Genomic DNA, 9,711 nt, shown 5'->3' on the forward strand with positions numbered 1-9,711 from the left:
TCTTATTTTATTTCTTTATTATTCTGTTTAGGTAATACAAGAGATAAAAAAGTAAGTTTAATGAACTACTACGCAAGCCGATTGATGATTAGGAATAATCAGGATAACTATATTCTTCGATATCGTCAGCTATTCCATCAATACATTGTGGATATGTATGCTAAGATCGAAAGCGAACGCTTGCGATTCATTCGATACAACCAGCAGAAATTACGATCAGAAGAATATATTCACTTACGAGATGCTATTGTCGGAAACATCGATGGAAATTTAAACCCCAATGACATCGGTAATGCTTTCATTTTACCTTCAAGCTACATCGGTAGTCCACGGAACATGCAGGAATACATACAGGATGCGATGACTTACGTACGTAATTACGGTCGTCCAGATTTGTTTATAACTTTTACATGTAATCCGAATTGGGAGGATATACAAACGTTATTATTACCAGGACAACAAGCAATACATCGACATGATATAACTGCGCGTGTGTTCAAACAAAAACTGAAATCCTTAATTGATTTCTTTGTTAAATATTCAGTTTTCGGCAACACACGTTGTTGGCTTTATTCTATTGAGTGACAAAAGCGAGGTTTGCCTCATGTCCACATTTTAGTTTGGCTTAAAGATAAAATCCGTCCAGAAGAAATTGATCAAATAATTTTAGCCGAAATTCCAGACCCATCAATTAATCGAGAATTGTTTGATGTTGTTACCAATCAAATGATCCACGGACCGTGCGGTACTTTTAACATGGTATCGCCATGCATGGAAAATGGAAAATGTAAGAAGCATTTCCCAAAGAATTATAGGAATGATACAATCACGGATACTGACGGTTATCCTATGTATCGCCGCAGAAATGTTGCGAATGGTGGCCATACATTCACAATCCGGCAATCAAATAATACAAATCAAGTAGAAATTGGCAATCAGTGGGTGGACCATATTCACCATTACTTTCAAAAACGTATAAGGCTCATATCAATGTCGAGCTTTGCAGTTCCGTAAAATCAATTAAGTACATATGTAAATATGTCAAATTTAAATTGGCTTACAAATAAAAACTCTAAACTTAGCCTAGATAACAAAGTGCTTTTATACAATGCGGTCATAAAGCCGATTTGGATGTATGGCATTCAACTGTGGGGTACGACCTGTGCAACTAATACTGATATAATACAAAGGTTCCAATCGAAAATGCTTAGAACAATCACGTGCTCACCATGGTACATGCGCAATGATAATATCCATAATGATCTTGGTATCCCTATGGTAAAGAAAGAAGTAGAGGACAGCAGTTTGAAATATATATCTAAACTCCGTGATCACCCAAACCCATTGGCTAATGCTTTAGTACAATCCTGTTATCAATCACGTCTAAAAAGAAGAGATATGCCTGCATACTAAGGAGCAACGTTTCACCAAAACAACTCAATCACCTGGTTGAGCTTGTCTAGTTTTAATTAGTTTTAAGATTTTATAACTTATTGTTAGGCTTTAAAGAGCAGATTCAGTAAATAAATGTATATTGAAAAAAAAAAAAAACATCGTATGTGTATACTTATGATATGATGTTATTGCTACAATATACACTTATATTATGGTGTCATTATAATGTCATAATAATATTGCTACAATTATTAATTATTAGTTCCAGACCTTCTTTAGTAAACGTTTATTCATTTACCACGTGAGAAGAAGAATAATGCAGTTTAGACGCCAAATAGAGTCGAAAGTGACATGCTGATTTTTTTGGGAAGTTTTCTGTACTTAAGTTTTGGAGATTTGGTATTAATTTAGGGACCCTAAATCATCCGGATATATTAGAATTCACATGACCACGCTCTTGTAGTAGTTAATCGGCCTTTTCCAACTATTTATTACATTTCACAACAGGACAATGTTCCATTTTATGAAGGATCTTTACCTAAAAAAGTTTTAAATGAAGCAAATCAAGTTGACCTCCGCAGAGCACCGACCTAAACTTTGTTGAAAATGTTTGTGGTTTCGTTAAATATCAGAGGACAATTGATATAATAACCGAAATTACCGACATTTGGTCTAAATTAACTGTTAACTTAGCGCACAATTTGGTTGAATCAATTCGGACCATAAAGCAGGCTGTCATTAATGCCAATGCTAATGTAACCAATTATGAATTTATCGCCTTAGAATAGGAACTTATACTGAACATTAAAATTGTAAAGTTATCATTAAATAAGAACAGGATAATAGAGTTCACGTTGTGTGTAAATACTTTTGACGCAAAAAAAAATGTGTATAAATTCTTTTGACTACTGCGAGTCTTCAGTTCATTTGCTTATTTCTCCGTCATATTTCTAGCAATTCTTACCAAACCGCTTCATTCGCTCAAGAATAGATCAAGGTTTCCAACAACATAGCATTTTGTTACCCAGCGGCAACAACAACAACAAGCAAAAGCAGTTTGTCTCTGTACCAAAAATGATTAAAATCGGGTCATAACTTCACCCAGATCCCATATACCTAATTATCTTAATATATAAAAATCACGTGTCACGTTGTTTGTTTTCGATGGACTCCTAAACTACTGAACCGATTTTAATGAAATTTTTAACACTGTGTGCAGTTTGGTCCAACTTGAAAGATAGGATAGTTTATAACTCTCCTTATAGTCGCATTATTTATTTATTGCAAATTATTTGTTTATTATTAGCAAAGAGCTATCCACCAGTTGGTGGCGCTAAGTGCGCTATGTTACAGTAGATGGCGCTACATTTCTTTCTAAATTTTCATGGATTTAGGCTGTCATAACAAAAGCTGCCACATGCTAAAAACATTAAATGAAAATGCGTTGTTTGAAGTTTATATTATTTGTGGTAAAGTTATACGAATCTATTACTTCCAATATTCTAAATTTAAGCAAAAATCACATACAATCCGTGAAATAAATAAAGTTATGTATATATGTATGGTCAGACAAATAAGCAATGCTGTCACTCTTTTCCAGTAAATCTTTCCTCGAATTTGGGAGATTTCAGAGGAATTTAGGAAATCGCAGAGTTGATTTCTGCATGTATTTCCTAAATGCAAAAAAAAAAATTACATTTATTTGCATTTAGGTATAGAATTTTGTATGGCTAATGCCCGGTTTCACAGTCCATACTTAAGTTGTGCCTAAATAAAAACTTTGCTAAGTATTGTTGCAAACTGAGTAGTCGTTTGCGTTTCACAGTCAATGCTTAATTTCTATAAAATTTTATTATGATATATGGCAGCGTTATGGGCAACATATGTTTTACAAATGTCATTCATAAAAATATGTTTGAAATATTTAAATTATAACAGACAATACCTAAATTTGCGAGGAAAATTATATCAAAAATTGATGAAAACAACAAAAGAACCCCAAATTTCATCACTAGCGAGTCGGAGCACCTATGGGAACTGAAGGAAAAGTATAAGCTGTTATTGAGTGCAAACGAACGGACACTTGCCCTACGCTACGAAAGATGTCGCTGAAAATTCAAAGCAAATTCAAAACAAAAATCAGCTCTTATTTAAGCATTGCTTAAGCCTCCCATTTTCAGTGCTTAAGCATAACCTAAGTATGAACTGTAAAACACTATTTTCCTGTTTTATCTTAAGCACAACATAAGTATGGAGTACATTTGGAGTTAAATTTATAGCTATATGTGCTATTGCAGTAGATGGCGCTACATGAGTATACATTTATTGACACTTATTTGACGTTTATTTTAGCTAAAATTTATTAATTTAAACGTAAAACGTGTGTTTAAAATTTACCATTTATTAAACGTAAAACGTGTGTTTAAAATTTATCAGAGTCGGCCACGCTTTGCTTTCTTTTTATTATTTCAAACTCTTTAAACGAATTAAATAAAAGTAAGTATTATTAGCTTGCTTTTCATTTTATTTATTAAATCTTATTTTGAACTTTGAAGTAATATTTTCAATAAAATGCCACCAAAAAATCGAACCTCAATAATGCACGGAATAGAGCTGCACAACGCCAAAGAGTTTAGCAGTCTGCAGAACAAATCGCAGCAAGAAACTCAGCTCAAAGAATCAGGACAGCAGAGAGTCGTGTACAAGAATCCCAAGAACAGCGTGATAGACGTCTGCGACAAACTGTTACCAGAACAAGAGCGGCGCGTGAACAACACATAGCTACAGCACGATTACGAGATGTACAGAGATAGCGGACCAGCCGCTCATTAACACGTTCAACATTTGTTCGTCTTGCGTTCGAATATGAAGCAGATATTGATTACTCTGCGCATTCAAAAATTGCTATCGGGAAAATGGATAAACTATGTCCATATTGTCATGCATTAAAATTTCGCAATGAAACACCCGGCATGTGTTGTGCATCAGGAAAAGTTCTGCTGCCACCTCTTCCCACTCCGCCGGAACCTTTAATATCGCTTCTTGCTGGCGATTCAGATAATTCAAAAATACGCAAAGATACGAAAGATACGCAAATTTAATTCTTGCTTCCAAATGACATCATTTGGGTGAACAAAAATTTGCGATCTCGCATCCGATGGACGTAATTTTAAACCTACATTTAAAATACAAGGTCAGGTGTACCATAAAATTGGGTCACTGATGCCAATGCCTGATGATAATCCAAAGTTTCTACAAATTTATTTTATGGGCAGTTGTGAAGAACGCGTGACAACTCGGTGCCAATATAACTTCATTGAACAAGCAGAGGAAAGAGCAATAGTGATATTGTTGGAAAATTTTTTAGAAGCTCAAAATAAACTCATTCAATTGTTTAAAAGAGTATCACCACAATTGCTAAGTGACACCTATCAAATCGTCATCAAAGCCGACAAAGTTCCATCAGGAGAACATGCTGGAAGATTTAACGCGCCAACTGTTGATGAGGTAGTTGTTATTATGGTTGGTGATCCAGTTAAAAATAGAGCTATAAAAATTACACGGCGGGACAACACTATTAGTACGATTTCGGATCTGCACTGTTCATAAGACGCACTCCAATATCCATTAATATTTTGGCAAGGACAGGATGAATATCACCTTAACATCAAACAGTGTGATCCAAATACTGGTAAATTTGACAATTAACTATTTAATTTCTTATATATGTATGTATTGCTTTTAATTTCTTATTTAATTTCTTTATTATTCTGTTTAGGTAATACAAGAGATAAAAAAGTAAGTTTAATGAACTACTACGCACGCCGATTAATGATTAGGAATAATCAGGATAACTATATTCTTCGATATCGTCAGCTATTCCATCAATACATTGTGGATATGTATGCTAAGACCGAAAGCGAACGCTTGCGATTCATTCGATACAACCAGCAGAAATTACGATCAGAAGAATATATTCACTTACGAGATGCTATTGTCGGAAACATCGATGGAAATTTAAACCCCAATGACATCGGTAATGCTTTCATTTTACCTTCAAGCTACATCGGTAGTCCACGGAACATGCAGGAATACATACAGGATGCGATGACTTACGTACGTAATTACGGTCGTCCAGATTTGTTTATAACTTTTACATGTAATCCGAATTGGGAGGATATACAAACGTTATTATTACCAGGACAACAAGCAATACATCGACATGATATAACTGCGCGTGTGTTCAAACAAAAACTGAAATCCTTAATTGATTTCTTTGTTAAATATTCAGTTTTCGGCAACACACGTTGTTGGCTTTATTCTATTGAGTGACAAAAGCGAGGTTTGCCTCATGCCCACATTTTAGTTTGGCTTAAAGATAAAATCCGTCCAGAAGAAATTGATCAAATAATTTTAGCCGAAATTTCAGACCCATCAATTGATCGAGAATTGTTTGATGTTGTTACCAATCAAATGATCCACGGACCGTGCGGTACTTTTAACATGGCATCGCCATGCATGGAAAATGGAAAATGTAAGAAGCATTTCCCAAAGAATTATACGAATGATACAATCACGGATACTGACGGTTATCCTATGTATCGCCGCAGAAATGTTGCGAATGGTGGCCATACATTCACAATCCGGCAATCAAATAATACAAATCAAGTAGAAATTGGCAATCAGTGGGTGGACCATATTCACCATTACTTTCAAAAACGTATAAGGCTCATATCAATGTCGAGCTTTGCAGTTCCGTAAAATCAATTAAGTACATATGTAAATATGTCAACAAAGGTAGTGACTTGGCCGTAATTGAATTATAAAACCTAAATAAGAATGATGAAATAACACGATACCAAATGGGTAGATACATCAGCAGCAACGAAGCAATTTGGCATACTCTTAGCTTTCCCATATATGAAAGATACCCTTCAGTCCAGCATTTAGCAGTGCATCTTGAAAACGGTCAGAGTGTATACTTCACTGAAGAAAATGTTCTCCAAAGAGAGGTTGAGGCTCCAAAAACGACACTAACTGAAGTTTTTACATTGTGTCAAAAACTTGGTATTTTAGGCCAATTCGCAAAGACGCTACTATACACTGATGTTCCACGCTATTTTCCATGGAACAAATCAGGTAAAAGATGGGAGCCACGGAAACAAGGAAAACCACATCCTTCTATTACAGGCATATTCAAAGCTAAGACATTGGGACGACTTTACACTGTACATCCAAAACAAAGTGAATGCTTCTATTTACGTTTGTTATTGGTGAATGTTCCCGGACCAACGTCTTTCAAATTTTTGCGAACAGTTAATGCCCGTGTATTTAATACATATCAAGATGCATGTCGCGAACTGCAATTGCTAGAAGACGATAACCATTGGGACGTAACACTTGCCGATGCTGCGTTCACATCAACGCCAAATAACATTCGTCACCTGTTTGCAATTATTTTGACGACGTGTTATCCATCACAAGCAACCACTTTGTGGGAGAAATATAAAAATTGTATGACGGAAGACATATTGCACCGAATTAGACAAACAGAGCAATGCCCAAACATAGATTACACGCCAGTGATGTATAATGAAACGTTAGTGTTGATCGAGGATTTATGTATTTTAATTTCAAATTCACCACTAAATTATTATGGTATGCCATCACCTGATCGTCCGACCACCGACTTAATTAACACCGATTTACAACGAGAAAAACAATATGACCATGGTAGTTTAGCTACAATTATCGCGAACAGTGAGCCATTATTGACAGCTAAACAAAAAATTATTTATAATCAGATTATGCTGACTGTTGCTGCTAAACAAGGCGGCTTTTTCTTCTTGGACGCACCAGGTGGAACCGGTAAGACATTTTTAATATCGTTGATTCTTGCCAAGATACGGTCACAACAGAAAATCGCATTGGCAGTTACATCATCAGGCATTGCGGCTACTATGCTAGATGGTGGGCGAACGGCACATTCAGCATTCAAGTTGCCATTACAAATTCATAGCAACCCAAACGCAATATGTAACATAAAAAAAAAAATAGCGCAATAGCTGCAGTGTTGCAAAGAAGTTCTATCATTATTTGTGATGAGTGCACAATGGCTCACAAATATTCACTCGAGGCATTGCACCGAACTATGCAAGATTTGAACGGCAATAATAAACTTTTTGGAGGTGCTGTCATATTGCTATCTGGTGATTTCCGACAGACGTTGCCGGTCATACCTCGCTCTACTTTCGCCGATGAGATTAACGCATGTTTAAAAAAATCATTTTTATGGAGAAATGTTAAAACACTTCGATTGACTATAAACATGCGCGTACATTTACTTAATGATCCATTAGCACATATATTTTCGGAACAATTGCTAGATATTGGGAACGGTACAATAGAACGGCAACCAAACACGCAATGCATTAAACTGCCAGATAATTTCTGCACTGTTGTTCACACAAAAATTGAATTGAATTAAAGTATTTTCCCGGATATACAAAATAATTATTTAGATCATAACTGGCTCAGTGGGCGCGCTATTTTGGCGGCCAAAAATGTTGATGTTGACGAAATTAACTTCCAGATACAACAGTTGTTGCCAGGCGATCTGATGTCTCTTAAATCAATCGATACTGTTGTTGATGAAAATGAAAGTGTAAATTTTCCAACTGAATTTTTAAACTCTCAAGATATACCCGAAATGCCACCACATATTCTTCGGTTGAAGATTGGTTCAATTATTATTCTTCTGCGTAATTTGAATCCCCCTCGGTTATGTAACGGTACACGTTTGGTCATCAAAAAGTTAACAGGGAATATTCTTGAAGCAACAATTTTGACTGGAAAGTTTAAAGGAGAAGTGGTCCTGTTGCTCCGTATTCCAATGATACCGTCAGAATCTACGATACCATTCAGAAGACTACAGTTTCCTATTCGTTTAGCTTTTGCCATATCCATTAATAAGTCTCAAGGCCAAACAATGTCCATTTGTGGGTTAGATTTGGATAATCCATGTTTTTCCCATGGGCAATTATATGTTGCATGCTCACGTGTGGGAAAACCATCAAATCTATTTGTGTTAGCTCGAGACAGGTTAACCAAAAATATTGTGCACCAATTAGTGCTAAGTTAAATTAAAATGTTTATAATTCAAAAAAATAAATACTACTATTAAAAATTAAGAATTATCTATCCTATGATTATAAAATTAAATGTTACATGTTATCAACTAACAATTTTGTAATTAACTTATTTGTTAAAACAAATTTTATGAAAATTTGTGCTTATTATCAACTCTACGAAAATTTTCATCAATAATTTTAAAAATTTTGACCTCAAGTTCAAATCTCAAACCCGTGGATTTTTATACCAGATATGTATATACTAAGGTTTCTATCTTTATTCATAAATAATAATTTCACTGTAGTGAATAGTTTACTACAACACAGCAAATTTAAAAGTGAGGAAATGTTCATTCTGAGAATTCGAATGATTCAAACCGATTTATCGTTTAAGTACAAAAAAAAAAATTTAAAAAATTTTACAGTTTCATATGTACATACATAGGTATGTATGTGTCATGTTAGCGTGTTGGAAAGCCATCTTCCTTATTTGTTTACACGCTACACAACAAAACAAAGAACGAACTTCGCCAAAAATATTTAAATTGATCAGAGACGTTATTCCCTGAATATATTAACATTCCATACAAATAAATGGCCTTGAACAGAGTTCAAAAAGCGTTTTAACTATTTCAAATAAAAATTAGGCGGGGCGAAGTTGTGTATGTTCCGAATGAACTCAAAAACGAGTCAACTGATATTCATGAAAGTTGGCATATACATGTAATTTGGTCCAACTTAGATGATAGGATAGTTATTATTCATGGTTATCCATTGTATCGCCGCAGAAAGCTGATAATGGTGGTCATACATATAAAATGAGCACTTTAAATTCTAACCAAATGGGTAGATACATTAGCAGCAATGAAGCTATCTGGCGCATACTTACCCATAGAGAACCTGCTATCCAACTTTTTGTAGTGCAACTTGAAAATTGTTATCTTTCATTCTTGCGAAACTACGGTCACAACATAAAATTGTATTAGCAGTTGCATCATTACGCATAGCTGCTACTTTGATGGATGGTGGGCGGACAGCACATTCTGCTTTCAAGCTACCATTAGATATTCATAACAATCCAAATGCAATGTGTAATATCAAAAAAAGAAGCGGAATGGCAGCAGTGTTACGGAAGACTTCGATCATAATTTGGGATGACTGTACTATGGCTCATAAGCATTCACTC

The sequence above is a fragment of the Zeugodacus cucurbitae genome, chromosome Y (assembly GCF_028554725.1).
Source record: "Zeugodacus cucurbitae isolate PBARC_wt_2022May chromosome Y, idZeuCucr1.2, whole genome shotgun sequence".
Lineage (NCBI taxonomy): Eukaryota > Metazoa > Arthropoda > Insecta > Diptera > Tephritidae > Zeugodacus > Zeugodacus cucurbitae.